Source organism: Rhinopithecus bieti, unplaced genomic scaffold (genome assembly GCF_001698545.2).
Source record: "Rhinopithecus bieti isolate Rb0 unplaced genomic scaffold, ASM169854v2 scaffold_35903, whole genome shotgun sequence".
In the NCBI taxonomy this organism is placed as follows: Eukaryota; Metazoa; Chordata; class Mammalia; order Primates; family Cercopithecidae; genus Rhinopithecus; species Rhinopithecus bieti.
In genome coordinates, this window is record NW_016815549.1 from 905458 (window position 1) to 927766 (window position 22309).

Here is a 22309-nt window from a genome sequence, read left to right on the forward strand (position 1 = left end):
TGTACAAGGTAAATCTGTACTACCTATTTATAACGAGTATTCACATACCATAAAAAGAAAATTACTCATGAGATGGTCACAAAGTCTTCTCTCCAAAGAACATGTGAACAGAAGTTCCAAATAGCACAAATAAATCCCAACTGGTAGTATTCATACAAAATAAACTGTGTGGAATGCACTGTGTCAATGCATTCATTAAAAACAAATGGCTTTCAGGAGTTACTAGAAAGTACAAGATGAGCCTGCAGCATCTTGCTGGACTAGAAAGAAAGTTCTCAAAGAAATACTAGGACATGTCTAAAAGAAACAGTAGCCAGCCTGAATAGGCTCCCACTGGCTCAATCTGGAACAATTTAATCAAATAATGAGAACAATGGATTATAACTCACTGAATAAAAGAGAAATCCACTCGTCCATATAGGTACAAATAAACAAACATAGAAATTAATGGAGGAGGAGGAAAGCTCTTGGGAAGCCGCCTAGTAAGGAGAGAAAGACCGATGGAGCTAGGAAATGATCCACGGATGCTTACACCCATGGGGAAAGCTGCATGAGGAATGGATTTTTACACAGTTTGAAAGTGTCTCCTACAAATTCCTTATTCATTACATGAAGCAAAATAACCTTTTGCTGGAGAAACCTGAGGGACACCACCTCAGCCAAGTGACCAAAGCTAACACCACCAGCCAGGAGCGGTGGCTCACACCTACAATCTCAGCACTCTGGGAGGCCAAGGCAGGAGGACGGCTTGAGGCCAAGAGTTTGAGACTCACCTGGGCAACGGAGCGAGACTCTGTCTCTACAAATAACCTTTTTAAATTAGCCGGGTATGGTGGCATGTATCAGCAGCCCTAGCTACTGGGGAGGCTAAGTCCAGATCACTGGAACCCAGGAGTTCAAGGTTACAGTCAGCTATGATTACACCACCAGTCTGAGCGACAGGGCAAGACATTTGTCTCTATTTCAAAAAAAGCCAGGACAGATGGCACAGGACACCTGATCTGATGCACAGGGAACAACACACCAAGTCAATGGCGCTGATGCCCAAGAATGCACGACCTGCATCCAATCATGAAGAGAAGCAGACACATCCAGACCGAGACAATCTATACAATAATGGACCTGTAAGCTCTCAAAATGTCACTATCATGAAAACAAAGGAAGGCTGAAGAACTGTTTCAGATTAAAAGGACACGAAAGAGGGCCAGGCACGGTGACTCATGCTGTAATCCCAGCTACTTGGGAGGCTGAGACAGGAGAATCACTTGAACCCAGGAGGCGGAGGCTGCCGTGAGCCAGGTTTGCACCACTGCACTCTAGCCTGGGAGACAGAGCGAGACTCTATCTCAAAAAACAAACAAAAAGATTATTGGGACAACTGATGAAGTTTGATTACAGACTGTGGATTTGACAACAGCATTAGATGAATGTTAAGTTTCCTCACTTTGACAACTGTTCTGTGGTTACATAAGGGAATGCCCTTGTTCTTAGGAAATATGCTGATATATTTAAGGGTAAACAGACATGGTATCTCAAACTTACTCTTCTAATAGCGCAGGAAAAAATATGCATATATACTATCATATATAAAGAGAAGCAGAACAAACGGAGCCAAATATAGTCAGTAAATCTGCTGAAGAATATATTGGAGTTCCGGGGGTTTTTTGCAATTTTTTAGTAAATTTGAAATTTTATCAAAATAAAGTTACAGAAACTTTCAAAAAAAGAAAATAGTTTCACAGTTTCCTTCCTTTTCTGTGGTAGTTATAATCATTTCGGAAATAGTTTCATAGCTCAAGGCAATTTCTATTTATAAGAAATGGACTTTCACTATGATCACGCCACTGCACTCCAGCCTGGGCGACAGAGCAAGACCTTGTTTGAAAAAAATAAAGAAAAAGAAAATGAACTTTGAACTGTCTGAGATCCAATCCATTGAACATCTAAGATTTCACCATCAGTGAAGGACTTAAACAATTAAACCAGGTTAAAACTTCAGGCAGTAGAAGATACTAAGAACCTGGCATCCAGAACTTGGGTTCACTGATTTTGCTGAAGAGGCATTGTCTGTCTCTGGGAAACTGCAGTCAGGAAGGGGAGGGCACCAGGATTTGGAACAGGCCTCTTTACTCTGGAGGGACAGGAGCTGCAGAGGGTCTAAGGAATGGACAGGAGAATTGCACAGAAGCCGCAGGATGTGGGGATGTGCAGAAAGGAGAAGTCTGGGTGAGCGGCTCCCAGATTCACAGTCTGGAAGGTTGAGCACAAGCTGGAGCGTTATTCACTGAAACGGGCTGGCAGGTGGGCGACTAAGAGGAACAGAAACCATGGTTTTTCAGGTCTCAGCTAACACTGTTATTAGTCTGTACAAAGGTACTGCAGATAAAAATTAATGTCAAAAATCAAAGTTGTGGCTGGGCACAGTGGCTCACGCCTGTAATCCCAGCACTTGGGGAGGTGGATTGCTTGAGCCAGGAGTTTGAGACCAGCCTGGGCAACATGGCGAAACCCGTCTCTATTAAAAATACAGGCCGGGCATGGTTGCTCATGCCTGTAATCCCAGCACTTTGGGAGGCCGAGGCGGGCAGATCACAAGGTCAGGAGATCGAGACCATCCTGGCTAACACGGTGAAACCTCGTCTCTACTAAAAATACAAAAAATTAGCCGGGTGTGGTGACGGGCGCCTGTAGTCCCAGATACTCAGGAGGCTGAGGCACGAAGAATCACTTGAATCTGGGAGGCAGAGCTTGCAGTGAGCCGAGATCACACTACTGCACTCCAGCCTGGGTGACAGAGTGAGACTCAGTCTCAAAAAAAATCAAAGTTGTATGATTATTTTTAACATAAGAGCTTAGGATCACATGATAAGCCATGACTTTTGAAAAGCTCATAAAAAGCATGTTTTTTTTGTTTTTTTTTTGTTTTTGTGGGTTAAGAGGCAGAAATGCAACCCTAAAACAAGTCACTACAAGTGAAAAGATGCTGCAGCCTGGGCTCTGGACTGAAAGGATATCCTCCTTTCTGGTGGGTGAGGCATCGGGAGCCCTGGCATAGCTGCAGCTGGGCCCGGGAGGCTAAGGGGGAGCCAAGGACCCGCACCTGCTCATCACATGACCAAACACTGCTCTCAGGTCAGGTGCAGTGAGACAACACAGCCGGGCAGGAGCGAGCCTGGGGCATCGCCCTCAGGTCAGGTGCAGTGAGAGGACACAGCCGGCCAGGAGCGAGCCTGGGCACTGCAGAGCCCGTCTGCTCTGTCCCTTCAACATCTATGCTGTCTGCCCGACAGGGAGCCCACACTGGTGCTGCTGGTCCGGAGTCCAGCAGTCCCTCAGCTGCTGCTTCATGGGCTATGTGGCCCAGTGAGTCAGCCCACCCCTTGGCCTTCAGATGCTGAGCACACAGTGGCTATAGCCACCATCTGTGACACTCACAGGAGACAGAACAGAGGGGCTGCTGGCTCCTAGCTTCCTCTTTTCACTATTTCACCTGTCCCATTCCCCCCGCCCCGCTACCCACTCCCCCCAGCATTGGAAGTCCTAGCACTTGCTGTCGGGGCATTCTGCAGAGCCCTCCCAGACCAGCTGCCCGGGCCTGGGCTCCCCTGCTTCTGTTTCCAGGGCACAGGGCATTCCCTTCATTCTGTGCTTATGGGATGGACTCCATCCCCTCTCCTCTCCACATGTCTTCGCCTTCGGTGCGGTCTCCCGGAGGGCAGGGTAGAGTCACCTCTGCATCCTCAGGATCTACCCAGCACACAGTAGGTGTCTGCTGGCAAATGGAGCAGCCATTGTGTGTGTGTGCAGGGGAGGCAAATGTAGGGCGATGAGGAGGTAGGACTGACATGCAAGGCACAGGGGTCAGGTAAGGAGAGTGCAACCCAGACGAATCAAGGCCCGAGACTGAGAACTCAACAGAGGTAACCTCTCGGCAGGAAGAAGTCCCCCTGGAAAGAAGGGGTAATGCGGGGGGGGCTGGGAGAGAGCAGGTGAGGAGTGGTAGACCACCACAGCCTCCCTGGAGGGGGCTGGGAGCCAGGGGGCGGCCAGCAGGGGGTGAGGGCCATTTGCCAACCCTGCCCGAGAGAACGCTGGATTCCTTTTGTTTTGCATGCCCAGTAAAGGGCCCTTCAGTGGGAAGAAGAAACTCCTTTGTCCTATGGAGCAAAAGCACTCACTCTACTAGCAGCATTAAGGACAAGCAGCTGTTGGCCTCCAAGCTGTCTCAGCTGCCATGCAGACACAGAGCACTCATTAACCCTGGTGAGACCCACCTGCAGCTGCCGCAACCCCACCACCAAGGCCACGGCAAGTAAACAATCGGTATCTGTAGGTGCCTCCAACCCACACACGGTCGGTGTCACCCGTGCTGTCGCAGCGGGGTTCCCTGAGAGCCCCGGACTCTAGTTCATGAGTCCTGCCCCACACTATCCCGACGTGTACACATGCTCCCGCCACCGTCCGTACCTGCACAGCACCTGGGTGCTGGCATATCTCACCTCCTACCTAGCCCCTTCATCCAGGTGCAGACTCAGATCCCTCCTCCTGCAGCAGGTGGGAGAGGAGACCTGAGAACGTCTGCAAAGATAAAGGAACCGTTTCTTCTTTCTAAAAGGCTGATATCGGGGAGGGGGGAGGAGGGAGGGATTGCATTGGGGAGTTATACATGATATAAATGATGAATTGATGGGTGCTGACGAGTTGATGGGTGCAGCACACCAACAGGGCATAAGTATACATATGTAACAAACCTGCACGTTATGCACATGTACCCTAGAACTTAAAGTATAACAAAAAAAAAAAAAAATTCTAAGGAAAAAAAAAAAAAAAGGCTGATATCTCGTGTTAAAAGCCCCATCAATCAGCCTTGGCTCAGATGCACCTCTGCAGTCAGGAGACCAGAGCAAGACACTCTCTCAACAGCCCTTGGCCGCATTCATTCAGACACTGAACAACAGAAACAGGAGTCGTATGTGCTCTAAACCCTCCAGTCTTCCAGGTTAACACCAGGGCTCCCCACTGCCCAGCCTCCTTGTCCTCCTGCCTTTTTTCGGCTGCACACACCCCACAGACAGATGCCAGTCGCGCTCCAGCTGTGCCTGCCTTGCCCCTCCTTCAGGCACCCCACAGGTACAGTTCCACACCAAGCCCTAGACCCCAGCAACACTCTCTACCAGGGCCATCTTCTGTAAGCACAAGTGGACCACGCCAGCCCTGCCACAGATCCCGCCAAGGACTTGCACCTGTTTTTGTGGTAATGGCATCGTGGCTCCATTGCCTACCTCAGGCCTCCCACACAGGCTGCTCCCTCTGCCCGCAAGTGCCCCCGAGAGAAGACTCAGGATTAAATGAGGGGGTCCAGCTCGGCCATGCACACGCAGCCCCGCCACCAGGCACAGCTCCTCGTGGACTGGGCACTGCAGAGAAATTCTTCCTCACTCAACTCCTTAGCGGGGCCAGCTCGGCTCCCCCACAGCACAGAGAGATTTGGGGGGCCACAGTCGACAAGAATGCGGAGTGCCCATCAAAGGGTGCACTGAAAGGTGCTGGCCCCACCACGATTTGTCCACATAGGCCGCTCAGTGTCATTTTAAAGCCATATGGAGAGCCTGGGAGACACACACTGGGGGCTGTCAGGGATCAGGCTACACCCGGCCATGGGAAGGGCCTGCCTGTAAGCCAGAGAGAGGCAGAAGCACTTCTGCACAGGGAAAAGGGCCCAGTGCCTCCCTGAGGCATTTCTCCAATGACTTGCAAAGTAATGAGGAAAAGACAGGGGACACCAACAAAGTATGTTACAAATAATGGCAGTCCGTTTTTCTGTGAAGGCAGAGATCCCAGGTCCAGGAGTGCCAGACCCCAGGACACCGCGTCCTGATCATTAGGAGTGAGGTCCACGGCTCACACATTTAACTGGGACAAAACGGACCTTCAGAGCCCCCTTCCCAACAAGAGTAGTCAGGTACGCGCTGGGCACCGATTCTGGCCTCTCTCGGCCTCCTCCACACTGTTACCAGGGTCTTTCACAGGCCTGTGCAGTGCACCCGATTAGGCTGGAAGGGCAAAACCTGAAGAGAAGCAGCAGGGCTGAAAACAGCAAACTGCCTGGAGGCTCCAACACCCCTCACCTTCTGACAACAGGTTGGGGCCTGTGCTGTCCCATACGGCAGCCACTGGACATGCCAAAGGTGCAGCTCCTCATGCTGAAAGATGCTGGCTGACATAAAATAAAATATATTATTTTTTAATGTCAGATAAAGTCTGGAAACAATCCAAGAGTTCCTGATACACTCACAGGCAGCTTTTAGGAGGCCGACAGGCATTTTTTTGAAGGGAAAAATGCAGGGTACATAACCATACAAGGCAATGCCAAGTAACACCTGCATCTGCATGTGCCTGTACAGGCACAGATTCTCTGGAAGAACACAGAAACTGCTTATATTCATTGCTTCTGGGGCAGGATATTGGGTAGCAAAAGGCACAGGGTAGGCCAGGCATGGTGGCTCACACCTGTTATCCCAGCATTTTGGGAGGCAGAGGTGGGCGGATCACTTGAGCTCAGGAGTTTGAGCTCAGCCTGGACAACATGGCAAAACCTTGTCTCTATAAAAAATACAAAAAAAAAAAATAGGCATGGTGATGTGCATCTGTAGTCCCAGCTACTTGGTAGACTAAGGTGGGAAGATCGCTGAGCCCAGGAGGCGGAGTTGCAGTGAGCTGAGATCGCACCATTGCACTCCAGCCTGGGCAACAGTCAGACTCTGTCTCAAAAAAAAAAAAAAGAAAAGGCACAGGTTAGAAAGTCAACTTTTCACCCATATACTGTCTTGTACTTTTTGATTTCTGAGCCATGCAAATGTATTGCTGATGGAAAAAAAGTTCATAAAAAATTTAAAAGCCACTGCAAAACTAGGTATTTCTGCCATTAGAAAATGAAATGCTTTTGTACCACTCCCACCCCATCCTTCAAATCAGTAAGACTTCATCACACCCCAAAAAAGTACAGGATTTTTCTGTACTCCTAGCAACACAACTTGGCAAGATGGGGCCACTCCTGTTGCATTAGGTAGGAAGTGACAGCAAGCAAAAGGCCAAAGAAGAAATGCAAGTACTCAGTGATGCGCTGCTGGTACCAAAAAACAAGGCCTTTGGAAGAGACATGAAAATGTTTATTCCACAGCCTAAGTACAATCGCCATGCCTACTATGTCTCAAAAACGGATCCTGAGATGGTTCCAGAGAAGGGGCTGCATGGAGAGCTGAGCCCGTGACGCCCCTTGTTCCCACTCAGCAGCTCTACACGAACCCCTGCCCGCAACGTGATTCCCAGAGGCCAAGACCCTGCCGGAAACAGCAACAGCCAGCTGAGAGCCTGGAGGAGGACCACAGCCTTCACACCAGCCCGGGGGAAGGCCCAGCAGGGACCAAGGGCTTCAGAGAAGCAGGCAGAGCTGTGTCTGCCCCTGACTTTACCTCTTGGCAGGCACTGCTTCTGAGCCTCATTTCTACCTCCCAGGATTAAACACGATACAAAGAAAGCCAGGAAAGCACCCAGCACCTGCTGCGAAGCCCGGAACCCTGCATATTCCATTCAGTGACACACACTCTTAAGTACCTATTGTCTCCAAGGCCCAGACTATAAAACAAACAGGTGAGTTAATAAGGCTACCATCCTCAAGAAGCTGACCAATAAACTGGCCAACGAGATGGGTAGGGACACCGTGAGAACCAAGAGGAGTGTCCAGCCTTGGAGGGTGAGAGAAAGAAGACTGAAGGGTGAGAGCATTCCAGGGAAGAGCAGCAAGAAGACTGTTCAAGCCAGGCCCGGTGGCTCCTGCCTATAATCCCAGCACTTTGGGAGGCCAAGGTGGGTGAATCGCTTGAGGCCAGGAGTTTGAGAATAGCCTGGGCAACATAGTAAGACCTCATGTCTACAAAACGTGAAAAAAAAAGTTAGCCAGGCGTGGTGGTGCACACCTATGGTCTCAGTTACTTGGGAGGTTGAGGTGAGGGGATTGCTTGAGCCCAGGAGTTAGAAGCTACAACAAGCTGAGTGAGCTCCCTGCACTCCAGCCTGGGTGACAGAGCAACACCCTCTCTCAAAAAATAAAGCATAAAAAGATTGTTCAGTAATATCTGTGTGTGTGTGTGTGTGTGTGTGTGTGTGTGTGTGTGTGTGTGTAGGTGGGGATCACCTGTATCACCCTTATCCCATCACCCACCTCCTAGACCCACTGAAGTCAGGATGCTCCATAACCCGCTCGACCCCCAGTATGAAGCAGGTGAGGCCGCTAGAAAGGTGACTGGCCAAGCAACTGCAGACTCCAGCTATAACTGCAGGTCTGTGTTGCGGGCTGGCCACCTGCAGCAGTCATCCGGAGAGCGACTTGACTCACCCCGACCCACACCTGGCGCTGGTTCAGCTGCTGAGTGGGACACAGAGCACAGTAAGCAGTGCCATCCCTGGGGAGCTGAGAACCTGGGAGCAGGGTGAGCCTGGCCCAGGCTAAAGGGCTGAGTTATATTTCTAGGCAGCACTGTGGGCTTAACCTCCTCAAGAGGGTTGGGGTATCCCAACAACGGGATGATAAAACCAGCCCATAAAAAAAAGCCAGCATCCCCCCCCCCTTTTTTTTTTTGAGAGTCTCACTCTGTCACCCAGGCTGGAATGCAGTGGTGTGAACACAGCTCACTGCGGCCTCAACCTCCTGGGCTCAAGCAGTTCTCCCACCTCAGCCTCTCAAGCAGCTGGGACTACAGACTTATCCCACTATACTCGGCTAATTTTTGTAGAGACAGGGTCTCACCATGTGGCCCAGGCTGGTCTCGAACTCCTGGGCTCAAGCCATCCTCCCGCCTTGGCTTTCTCTCTCTAACTTTCTAAGATAAAACCTAAAAGACATGTTCTCTTCCCAGGAATATAGCAAGAAGTGCCCAATCACCAGCCCAAATTCCTCTGCTGGCAATACCAGAGGAGACCAGTAAGCAAAAGCAAGTGGCGAGCCCTGCATGTGTAAAGGAGAGGAAGCGTGCCCATGACTTCAGAACACAGAAACGGAAGACCTTTACACAGCAAGGAGACGCCATACCAGGCCAGCAACTTTCACCTCCATCTGTCCAAGTATTTCTTGACCTAAATATTTACTTGTTCAAATGTATGTTGACTCTAAGTCAGACACTGTTCCAGGCATGGAGCACCTGCTCCCATGGAATTTACTGTAAACATCACCCACTGCTTGAGCGTGAGATTGGTGATAGCGTTCCAAGGAAAATAGCCTAAACGTTAGGTCAGTTCTCAAGGTCACCCACCTGGGACTCAAACTCAGGCCGTTCCAGGCCTCCCCAGGCAAGTACCGGTGGACACATGGAGTCTACCTTCCCAGTGCAGGCCACAAGTTTCTTCACTTTCCTTCCAGTACAAATGACGAATGGCTGGCCGGCGCTACCCTCAAGAGGAACACGCAGCAAGGGATATGGCTTCCAGCACCGTGCAACCATGCTCCTGCTCCACTCCCAGACTTTTCCTAAGAAAGGCAAAGCTGTGGGGCGTGGTGGAGGAGACACCAATCAATGGTAAAAAGGCAAATATAACCAAGTAGCCGCAAGCAGCTTACTCACTGTCCGTCCCACTCCCGGAGCCACCTTTGTTTGCTTCTAGCAAATGCAGCGGTGAGGAACCGCGGCCCTCCTGGTGAGAAGGCCCCCACACCTGAGCCCGGCGACAGACTCGGCACTCCTTCCCTGCCCAGGCAGCTCAGGCATCCATCTGCATCTAGAAAGCCACAAGGTGGGAGGTAACCTCGTGTCACCTGCATTGGCTAAGCAGTGAGGCACGGGAGGCTTTGGGGAGACCGACCAGCGGCTATGCCAGCCCTGCCCTTCCACAGAGAAGCAGCCCCGGGCAAGCAACCCTGGTCCCTGGGCCTCCTTTCATCTGCAATTAGAGATCATACCAACTTCCTCCTAGGGCCAGGTGAGAGTGAAGGGGGACCAGGCGTATCAGTCATTCCACACACTCTAGGCGCTCAATGGCAGGTCTGTGTAGGTGCGTGTGCAGGTGCCCTCAGCAGGGATGACATGTTGGTAGCCTGTGTTTTCTGTCGACGCCATGTTCTACAGTTTGATTTGTTCAATGTTTTTAAACATCACAGAAAAACCTGGGTTTCCAGCTTCTCTTGGAATAGAAGATCTGGCCACAGGAGCCAGAGCTGCTCAGAAGCCTCTGGCCAGGGGTGGTCTGTCCTGTGCAATCCCCTCCACTCCGCCACACTCCACCACACCTGCTACTTCAGCACTTCCATCATCTATTCGCAGGGGCAGATCTAGGTTTGGAAGGCCTTGAAGCTTACACAGTTTGGGGGATTCTCTTTAAGAAAAAAACTTTATTATGAACACAAAGTCCAAGTCGGGGGGCTATGATCTGTCTCCTTCAGCAGAATGTAAAGCTCATGGAAGTGGGTACCACCTCTTCTAATTACCGCTCTGTCTCTAGTGCCTATGACAGTTCCTGGCACTGAGTAAAACACTCAGATTATTGAATGAAAGCTTTTTTCAATTAATTTTTATAAAGATTACATGAGAATTATTATTGCCCTTAACCAAGAGGAAGGTAGGAGGCTGGGAAGACGGGCCCAGACTCGTCCACCTAAGCAACAGAGAGCTGCCACTAGGACTTACGTGTCCGAGGCTGCTACCTGTCCCTGAAGGCAGAGGACAGCAGGGGAGGCAGGAGGCAATCTTCCCTGACCTGGTGGGGCAGGTTCCACAAGCCGCAGACACTCATCAGGGCTTTCTCAAAGCCTCTCAAGCCTTAAGAAATAAACCCAAAGTCCCCTCCCTCAGGATACTGTACACTTCAACGCTTGTTTGCACTTCAGCAGCCACTCAGGGTTTCTTGCTCTTTCCCTCCTTTGTCTCATCAACCGAAACTGCTGGCAACTTCGGATTCCAAAGCAATCGGAACCCAGCGGAGCCATGCAGCACTCGGCTCCCACAGAGACTGCCTGGCCCAGGAGGGCGTCTCTGCCACCACTTTCTGAATCATAGTTACCTGGGGCAGGGCACTATCAGGTGCCTGCCTAGTGCTGCACCAGGCACTTTCCCTGTGTTTTACATCCTCCTCCCATAACCCTACAAGAAAGGTATTACAGCCGCCACCGTACGGACAGGACACCGAGGCCCGGCGAGGCTAAGACGCTTCCTCCTGAAGGGACATAGCAATCCTGTTATTCACCAAGGGTAGAGAAGGCAAAACCTAAATGCTTCCTCGAAATCCCACTTCCGAGGTATACTTTCCAGATCTCCATCCCCCAAAAACCGACATCGCCACACATATTCACACGGGCCTCTGACTCTCCTTTGAAAATGCAAGGGGAAAGGGCCGGCCCTCTCAACTGTCACAGAGACATGAAAAACAACGCAGCCTCCTTCTAAGCAAACATCCTATGTAAGAAAATCCTATCTCCTCCACAGGAAACATGAAGAAAGAAAGTGAGGTTCCATTACCATGTCAATCACCGTGCTCAAAATTCCTAGTTCCACACACACTCCAAAGTACCCAAGAACTGAAAACACTTGGAGTCACTCTTCTTTCAGAAAATGCTACTCAAGTAGCATCTGATACTAAAAAGTTAACCCCGGCCAGGGACGGCTGCTCACGCCTGTAATCCCAGCACTTTGGGAGGCCAAGGTGGGCGGATCACTTGAGGCCAGGAGTTCAAGACCAGCCTGGCCAACGTGGCAAAACCCCATCTCTACTAAAAAAATACAAAAATTAGCCGGGCATAGTGGCACACGTTTGTAGTCCCAGCTACTCGGGAGGCTGAGGCAGAAGAACTGCGTGAACCTGGGAGGCGGAGGCTGCAGTGAGCCAAGATCATGCCACTGCACTCCAGCCTGGGCAACAGAACCAGACTCTGTCTCAAAAAAAAAAAGCTAGTCCTTAAAAACAGAATATCCAAGTCAAGGGAGTGCAGGGGGCATGAGACACATATGAGCACAAACACTGGCCCAGGGAGCTCCGGCACTCAGAGATGCTGCCTGGATAGAAAGGATCACCTGCATTTCACACGAGGGAGACCCACAGAAACACCTCAGCCCAACCAAGGCCGAGGGTCACATGCTATCAAAGCTACACACACGGGAAAGACCCAGTTTCCAGTTCAGTCTCCAGTTCCACCAGCAAGAAAGGCAAGAAAGCAGCCACAAACCTGTCCATGAACAGGAGCACAGGGGAGAGGGCCATCATGTTTACTGTGACCTCGCAGCTCCGAGGGGCTGGCCGCAGAAGCACGGACTCTCCCCACACCACGTTTCTGGCACGCCAGAGCCACAGTCCCGGGGAAACACCATGGGTGCACTTGGAGCCCCACCCCTCGCGTCTGCAAGGTGAAGGCAATTGGACTGAGAAGGCCAAGGAAAGGCGGGGGTGGCAGGGCGGGCCTCCCCAGTCACAGGGAGGGAGGAGTGCATGCAAAGTCTGGGAAGCAAAGCCTGAGCGACGGGGTTCTCAGGCCTGGGACACGGCTCTGCACCACATGCCGTGCCAGGGCAAGCTTCCAGGCATAAAACCCACCGGGACCTCGGACCTGGAAAAGCGCCAAACACACAGTGCTTCCTGAGCATCTGCGGTGCACCAGGCACTGTGCCTTGTGAAGCAGCGGCCAGGTCTGCCGGTGGGTCACAAGCACAGAGCCATGAAATTCATCCAAATACCTACGCTAGAACCATCGCTCCGGATTCCCCTCACTCACTCCAAATGCTGTTGAAGACAAAAACGAAAACCCAGAGCTAACTAACTACCTCATGTCCCCCCCAAACTGATCTATTCTTATGGCTGGGTGTGGTGGCTCACAACTGTAATCCCAGCACTTTGGGAGGCCAAGGTGGGTGGACCTGAGGTCAGAAGTTCAAAACCAGCCTGGTCAAGATGGTGAAACTCCATCTCTATTAAAAATACAAAAATTAGCTGGGCATTGTGGTGAGTGCCTGTAATCCCAACCACTTGGGAGGCTGAGGCAGAGAACTGCCTGAACCCGGAAGGCAGAGGTTGCAGTGAGCCAAGATTGTGCCACTGTACTCCAGCCTGGGCAACAGAGTGAGACTCTGTCTCAAAAAAAAAAAAAAAAAAGTTAGCTGGGCGTGATGGTGGGTGCCTGTAATCCTAGCTACTTGGGAGGCTGAGGCAGGAGAATCACCCGGGAGGCGGAGATTGCAGTGAGCCAAGATCACACCACTGCACTCCAGCCTGGGCAAGAGAGTGAGAATCCATCTCAAAAAAAAAAAAAAAAGAAGAAAAGAAAAACCAAAAAACAAAAAAAACGGATCTATTCTAAACCACAAGCATGCACTATGGGTTGGTTTCCCTCGGAACCAATGCCATTCAGTTATATCAACAACTAGCCCCTGTAGAATCATCCTCCTCAAGCCCCCGCCACCATCCTCTTTCTAATAGCTCGAGCCATTGTCCCTTAAAAAAGAAAACACCTGTGTGTTTGTATGTATGCAAAGGCACCAAAGAAGTCTGCTGAGAGGCACACGGTGAGGAGCAGAAAAGGGAATTTTACTTTTATTTTACGGATGCCTGCACTGTTATTTTAAAAATCGAACAAGCACATATTACTTTTGCAATTGAAAAAACCCTGGACAATCAAGTACAGGAGCTGGCCTGGCAGAGAGTGGTCCTGAGCACCTAGTCTGTGCCTGGCCCGGGGGACCAGAGGGGATGGAACTGACAAAATCCCTCCCCCGGGCAGCCAACATTCAATGCAGGGAGGGGGCCAATTAATGAATACGATCAAACCCTGTGGTTCTCAAGTGGGGAATCTGGACCAGCAGCGGCATCGCCTGGGCACTGGCTAGAAATACAAACTATGGAGCTCCACCCAGACCTACGGAACCATAAACCCCGGGTGGGGCCCAGCAATCTCTGGTTCCACCAGCCCTGCAGTGGCTCCGATGCACGCTTAGATCTGAGAACCACTGTTCTGAACGGCCGCATGCACTCAGAAAGGTGATTCCTGCTGTCCTACTTAACACTTCTCACCAGTTCCCACTACCCAGGGAGTTTCAAACCACATCTGGTCTAGCACATCAGCTATGGGTGGGGCCCAGAGCAGTCACTCCACAAAGGGGCATAACCACAATGACAGCCTATCAGCCGAAGCCTTCCCAGCCCTGCTGCCTCATCACCAGTCTCTTTCCCAAATACAGACCCTGCAGCCTCGTGTTCCCATGCCTCTCCAAATTCTTCCTCAACCCTCAGCAGTCACATTTTATATATTATACCTCAACAACAACAATAACAAAATTAAGTCAATAATTTAGAAACTCACAAAGAAAACTCCAGGTTGGTGGCCGGGCACAGTGGCTCACGCCTATAATCCCAGCACTTTGGGAGGCCAAGGAGGGCGGATCATAAGGTCAGGAGATCGAGACGAGCCTGGTTAACACAGTGAAACCCTGTCTCTACTTAAAAAAGACACAAAAAAATTAGCCAGGCACGGTGGCGGGCGCCTGTAGTCCCAGCTACTCGGGAGGCTGACGCGGGAGAATGGCATGAACCTGGGAGGCGGAGCTTGCAGTTAGCCGAGATCACGTCACTGCACTCCAGCCTGGGCGACAGGGCGAGACTCCGTCTCAAAAAAAAAAAAAAAAAAAAAAAAAAAAAAATCCAGGTCCCAGATGGCCTTACTGGTGAAGTCTTCCAAACATTAAGGAAGAAATACACACACTCAGAGAACAGACCTTTCACTAGCCCTCTCCCCGCTATTCCACCCCCTGGGGAAATGTATTAGATCATTCAACAAATATATTGATTGGCATCATTTACTAAGAAACAGACTTATTCAACAAGGACTTTCTGACGCCCCTCTGAGGATCGCCTGACATAAAGTTGGTGAGGGAGGGGATGTGAGTGAGCACATGAACACATTTTTTAAAATTCCCTTGTGAAAGTGTTTCATTATCTTTTTAATTTTGCTGTTGTTGTTGATGTTAATGAAAATGAGGTCTCACTACATTGCCTAGGCTGGACTCCAACTCCTGGGCTCAAAAAATCCTCCCCCATCAGCCTCCGGAATAGCTGGGATTGCAGGCCACCACACCCAGCTATTATTATGTTTCAGTTCATATGCAATAAAATGGACTTTTTTGTGTACAGTTCTATGAGGTTTGTTGTTGTTGTTGCTGTTGTTTATTTATTTATTTTTTTTGAGATGGTGTCTTGCTCTGCCACCCAGGCTGGAGTGCAGTGGTGTGATCCCGGCTCACTGCAACCTCCATCTCTGGGGTTCAAGGGATCCTCCTGCCTCAGCCTCCTGAGTAGCTGGGATTACAGGCGCCTGCCACTATGCCCCACTAAATTTTGTATTTTTAGTAGAGATGGGGTGTTTCACCACGTTGGCCAGGCTGGTCTCAAACTCCAGACCTCAGCTGATCCGCCCGCCTCGGCCTCCCAAAGTGCTAGGATTACAGGCATGAGCCACTGCGCCCGGTCAGTTCTATGAGTTTTAACACATTGGTAGGTTCACATAATCACCAGAGAAAAATCATATAGCAACTGTCTGAGAAAACAGAAAGTAGAACTCTCCCAACCCATTTTATAAGGCCAGCATAATTTTGATATCAAAATCAAAAGGAAAATTACAGCCTATACCCTTATAAAGTCCCAAGCAAAATATGCAAATCAAATCAATGATACAGGTAAAGTATAATATATTATGAACAAGTTGGGATTATTCTAAGAATGCAAAGTTAATTTTACATTAGAAAAACACATTATTTACCATGTAAAGGAGAAAACATATAACTATCAATAGATGCAGGAAAAAAGCATTTAATAAAATACAACAGTCATAATTTTTTTAAAACACCTTTACTAGGACTAAAAGGAAACTTCCTTAATCTAATAAAGAGTACAGTATCTGATAAAAGGTATCCTACGGCAAACATCGCACTTAACAAGGAAATAATGATAGCTTTCCCAGAGACCAAGACCCAGACTAGGATTTCTGCCAGCCCCACTTCAATTCAGCACTAAATGGGAGAGCCTGGCCATACAATAAGACAAGAAAACAAAACGAAAGGTGTAAGAGTTGAAAGAAAGAAACTCGTTCACAGACAGGACGATTTTCTACAGAGAGGATCCAAATGAACTACAGATAAGCTATTAGAATTAGTAACTGAAGTTAGCAAGGCCTATACACAAAAATTCACTGCATTAGCCATAAAAAATAATGAGTTCACGTCCTTTGCAGGGACATGGATGAAGCTGGAATTCATCATTCTCAGCAAACAAACACAGGAACAGAAAACCAAACACCTCATGGTCTCACTCATACGGGGGAGTTGAACAGTGAGAACACATGGACACAGGGAGGGGAACATCACACGACAGGGCCTGTTGTGGGGGGAGCACGGGCAGAGGGAGCGTTAGGACAAATGCCTAATGCATGCGGGGCTTGAAACCTAGATAACAGGTTGATACGTGCAGCAAACATCCATGGCACATGCATACCTGTGTTAACAAACCTGCATGTTCTGCACATGTATCCTAGAACTTAAAGTAAAATAAAAAATAAAAAATTCACTGCATTTACAACAAACACTACCCAACCAGTCAAATCTACATTTCGTAAAACCATCCCAAAATAACAGTATATAGGAATAAATTTAATGAAAGAAACATAAGACCTTTACATTAAAAAAAAAAGAAAAAACTATGAAATGTGGAGAAATGAAAGAAAACCTACATAGAGGGAAGAACATACCATAATCAAGAATTCAAATTTTTTGTTTTGTTTTGTTTTCAGACTTGCTCTGTCACCCAGGCTGGAGTGCAGTAGCATGATCTCAGCTCACTGCAAGCCCTCCTCATGGGTTCAAGTGATTCTCCTGCCTCAGCCTCCCAAGTAGCTGGGATTACAGGCGCCTGCTACCACACCCAGCTAATTTTTGTATTTTCAATAGAGATGAAGTTTTGCCATGTTGGCCAGGCTGGTCTCCAACTCCTGACCTCAGGTGATACGCCCGCCTCGGCTTCCCAAAGTGCTGGGATTATAGGCGTGAGCCACCGTGCCCGGCCAAGAATTAGAAGTCTTCATGTAATAAATATTGATCTATAAATTCAATGCAACCCCAAACCAACCCTTCTTTGTACAGTCTGCCAAACTGATTCTAAAATCTATATGGAAATGAAAAAGACCAAGACTAACCGAGACAACCTTCCAGAACAAAATAGAAGGGCTTACTCAAGCCATCAAAACCTACTCCATAGCTCTAATAATTAAAAGAATGTGGGTGAAATTAGTAAGTAGATACACAGAACAATGCAATACCTATGGTCACGTGCCTTAGTTCAGAGGTTCGGTGGCAAGGATGGCCTTTACAATACATAAACCTTAACTGCTCCCTCACACCATACGTAAGATTCATTCTAGGTGAATCAACGCTCTAGTTGGTAATGGCAAAACAATAAAACTTCTAAAAGGTTACATAGTACTTCTTAAGCAGGACACAAAGAAGTGCTAACCATAAAAAAAGATTAAGAAATTCTGTTCATTCGGAAAACAAAACAAACAAAAAGCATGAAGAGAATGAAAGAGTAAGCAGAAGATTATTTGCAGTATGCATGCCTGACAAAAGACTCTTATCCCAAATATATAAAATACACCTACAAATCAGTAAGACAATCCCAAATAGGCACTTCACAAAAGATGATTCCAAATGCACAAGATATGAAGAGGTTCATCATCTCATTAGTCATCAGGGAGATGCAATTTTTTTTTTTTTTTTTGAGACAGAGTCTCACTCTGTTGCCCTGGCTGGAGTGCAGTGGCAAGATCTCAGCTCACTGCAACCACCACCTCCCAGGTTCAAGCAATTTTCCTGCCTCAGCCTCCCGAGTAGCCTGGATTACAGTTGTGCGCCACCACACCTGGCTAATTTTTTGTATTTTTAGTAGAGACAGGGTTTCACCATGTTGGCCAGGTGATCCACCCGCCTTGGCCTCCCAAAGTGCAGGGATTACCGGTGTCAGCCACCACGCCAGGCCAGGAGATGCAAATTAAAACCAAGATACCCCCTACCTTGTCATCAGAATAACAAAAAGAAAAATAAACGGACAATACCACCTTTTGGAAGGATCAAGAGAAGCTGGCATCACCACACACCGCGAATGGGACCCACGGGAGACCCGCCTGTCCCACCCCAGGCACACGCACGCCAGTGACATCCATGAGAACACCGTAATGAGCATTATCTGTAACCATCGGACCCTGAACAAATCCAACCTCCACACACAGGAGAACAAAGAGTGGGATACCCATACAACCGAAAACTAGACGGCACGAAATGGATGCTACTGCTATGCAAAACCTCCCAGGGTCAGCCTGCCAATGTTGAGCAAAGAAAGCCAGAACAAGAGTGCAGAATGGATGAGTCCATTTATCTAAAGTTCAAAAGAAGGCAGAGCTCATGCGCGGTGACAGAGGCAGAACAGTGGTTACCCGGGGGGAGCGAGGTGCTGACAGGGAAGGAACCCGAAGGAGACTTCTGGGGGTTCTAGTCACAGTCTCTGTACTGATCGAGCTGGCAGACACGCGAGTGTGTTCACTTCATGCACTTAAGATCTGCACGCTTTGCTCTCCTTTACATAAAATTTCAATACATGCTAATTCAGCTCAAACCACTCTCCCGTGCAGCCTTCCTCGGCTCACATGTCCCCTCCCCACGCAGTCCCTCCTCTGTGCTCCCAAAGCACGTCCACGTTCTTCTCTGACAGAGAGCTGGGAATACTGAATCTTTGTTATTTGTACCTCCCCTCCCACTGCATTCTGAAGGCGGGCGGGCTTCCTACTTGGTCTTTGTATCCCCAAGGTCTGGCATCAAACCTGCCAGATATAGTACTGCATTAAAAGGTATTCATTAACTAACCCTGAAATGACTCCGCCACAGACGTCTCCACTCTTAAGTCACTGAGTCCACTGCACTTCTCCCTGAAGTCATACTCTCCTTGAAATCTCCTTCAAACACTCTCTAATATTTAAACACAGGAGGGGAAAACTAAACAGGGATCCACTCTCTAACATCAGCTTTGATTTTTTTTTTTTTTTTTTTTTTTTGAGACGGAGTCTCACTCTGTCACGCAGGTGGGAGCACAGTGGCACGATCTCGGTTCACTGCAACTTCCACCTCCTGGGTTCAAGCGATTCTCCTGCCTCAGCCTCCCGAGTAGCTAGGATTACAGGCAACCACTACCAGGCCCAGCTAATTTTTTTATTTTTAGTAGCGACAGGGTCTCCCCTTGTTGGCCAGGCTGGTCTTGAACTCCTGAACTCAAGTGATCCACCCACTTCGGCCTCCCAAAGTGCTGGGATTACAGGTGTGAGCCACCGCACCAGCGTAGCTTAGATTTTTACAAGGAGAGAGAGAGACGGCCAAGCAGAAATGCCCATGTAACTTAGTGCAAAACAGTACTAAGAAAAATACTAATTTATTCTTAATCTCCACCTGAATAGTAAGGAAAAGCGGAAAGTAAAGGTTAACAATAAGTCTGTAAGTGTCACAAATTATGAGGGGTCTAGGGATTGCATTTCAGAGAAGGAATGACATTACTATGTTCCTTCCATATTAGAGAGCTTAAGGAGTAAGATCTGACCTAAGGTAGGAGGGGTGTACGTGGGATTTAGACTCATGCAGGTCAGGAGCTCAAATCTCAGCTTCGTAACAAGCTGCCTGATTTTAGGCAAGAAATGAACTTCTCTAGCCTCAGTTTTTNGATTCTCCTGCATCAGCCTCCCGAGTAGCTAGGATTACAGGCAACCACTACCAGGCCCAGCTAATTTTTTTATTTTAGTAGCGACAGGGTCTCCCCTTGTTGGCCAGGCTGGTCTTGAACTCCTGAACTCAAGTGATCCACCCACTTCGGCCTCCCAAAGTGCTGGGATTACAGGTGTGAGCCACCGCACCAGCGTAGCTTAGATTTTACAAGGAGAGAGAGAGACGGCCAAGCAGAAATGCCCATGTAACTTAGTGCAAAACAGTACTAAGAAAATACTAATTTATTCTTAATCTCCACCTGAATAGTAAGGAAAAGCGGAAAGGAAAGGTTAACAATAAGTCTGTAAGTATCACAAATTATGAGGGTCTAGGGATTGCATTTCAGAGAAGGAATGACATTACTATGTTCCTTCCATATTAGAGAGCTTAAGGAGTAAGATCTGACCTAAGGTAGGAGGGGTGTACGTGGGATTTAGACTCATGCAGGTCAGGAGCTCAAATCTCAGCTTCGTAACAAGCTGCCTGATTTTAGGCAAGAAATGAACTTCTCTAGCCTCAGTTTTTCCATCTGTAGAATGGAGATATCATCAGTCAGTTATCAGGGTTTATGTCTGTTAACTGTGCTTATAAATAAATAACACTAAGGGGCTGGACGCAGTGGCTCACGCCTGGAATCCCATGGCAAAACCCGTCTCTACTAAAAAAAATACAAAAATAGGCCAGGCGCGGTGGCTCAAGCCTGTAATCCCAGCACTTTGGGAGGCTGAGACGGGCGGATCACGAGGTCAGGAGATCGAGACCATCCTGGCGAACACGGTGAAACCCCGACTCTACTAAAAAATACAAAAAAAAAAAAAACTAGCTGGGTGAGGTGGCGGGCGCCTGTAGTCCCAGCTACTCAGGAGGCTGAGGCAGGAGAATGGTGGGAACCCGGGAGGCGGAGCTTGCAGTGAGCTGAGATCTGGCCACTACACTCCAGCCTGGGCGACAGAGCGAGACTCCGTCTCAAAAAATAAAAAAAAAAATACAAAAATTAGCTGGGCCTGGTGGCGCATGCCTGTAATCCCAGCTACTCAGGAGAATCACCTGAACCCAGGAGGCAGAGGTTGCAGTAAGCCAAGATTGCACCACTACACTACAGCCTGGGAGACAGAGTGAGACTCCGTCTCAAAAATAATAATAAAAATAAATAAATAAATAAATAACACTAAGGGCACTCTGTTAATTATTTAGGGCCAAGCATCTCCTCTCATTTAATCCTAACCATATTCATCCATGTCATTTTTTTTCATTCAACAAATACATACTGAGAACCAACTATGTTCTAAGTACTATGCCGAGTACTGGGAATATAGTCCCTGATGACCGGAAACAGGTCCCCATCTCATGGGGCTTGTCTTGAAGAAGAGAAAATTCAGAGACAGAACCTTGCCTAAGGTCATGCAGTAAAGTGCCTATATTTGGGCTGAAGTCTGAATCGAAAGTCCATTCTTCCTACTGGTGGCTCTGAACTCTGCTGTGTGCTAGAGTCACCCAGGGAGTTTTAAAGCCTCCTGAGGCCCAGGTTTCACCCCAAACCAATGAAAATCAACCTCTGAGGGTAGAATGCGTATATTAATTTTTCTTAAAGTTTCCCAGATAGTCCTATTGTGCAGCGAGGACGGAGAACTTTGTGCCTTAATGAGTCGTTCCCTTCCCATACTATCTCATTTCTTTAATTAATGCTGTCTTTAATCTATGTGAATTTAAGATAACTCCTTTCCAGCGGTTTCCATGAACAGTGAATTACTTCCGATTTTGTTTTGAGCTACTCCAACATTTCTACTCACTCAAGGAAAATCAAACCATAAACACCTGCCTTACAGCACAAACCTTCCTAGTATCTTCTCATCTCCTGTGTTTTCACTGATCCAGGCTGTGTGCTGATCCCTAACCCAGGAGGCTTCTCAAGCTCAGAGGCGTGTGCCCCGCCCCTACGCCCCAGCAAATCTAGGCCATTTCTCCTGGAACCCTTGTCTCCTTTCACATGGAAAATGCCAAGCCCAGAGCCTGACACAACGTAGCCTCTGCCCATGAGGATTCAAACCTCCCACTCTCACACCAGCTCCAGGAACCTGCCTCTACATGGCACTAGTGGACAGAAGCAAGTCACATTCTGCCAGTGTCCCAGGGCCAATCAGGAACACGAGCTCGGGTTAGCTGGGGATTGTGGATGACTGAGACCCAGGCCCTGTCCTTAAGGAGCTCCAGTAAGAGCAAGACACCTGAAACACCACTGGACTAAAAGGAGGCTGCCTGGCCGGGCGCGGTGGCTCAAGCCTGTAATCCCAGCACTTTGGGAGGCCGAGACGGGCGGATCACGAGGTCAGGAGATCGAGACCATCCTGGCTAACACGGTGAAACCCCGTCTCTACTAAAAAATACAAAAAACTAGCCGGGCGAGGTGGCGGGCGCCTGTAGTCCCAGCTACTCGGGAGGCTGAGGCAGGAGAATGGCGTGAACCCGGGAGGCGGAGCTTGCAGTGAGCTGAG

General features: G+C 48.7%; 1 protein-coding gene across 2 annotated transcripts in view; it reads right to left on the reverse strand.

The window, feature by feature from the left end:
- TBC1D14 (TBC1 domain family member 14) overlaps positions 1-22309 on the reverse strand; it is a 120493-nt gene that overhangs the window by 64219 nt on the left and 33965 nt on the right. The gene's annotated exons all lie outside the window — the stretch shown is intronic.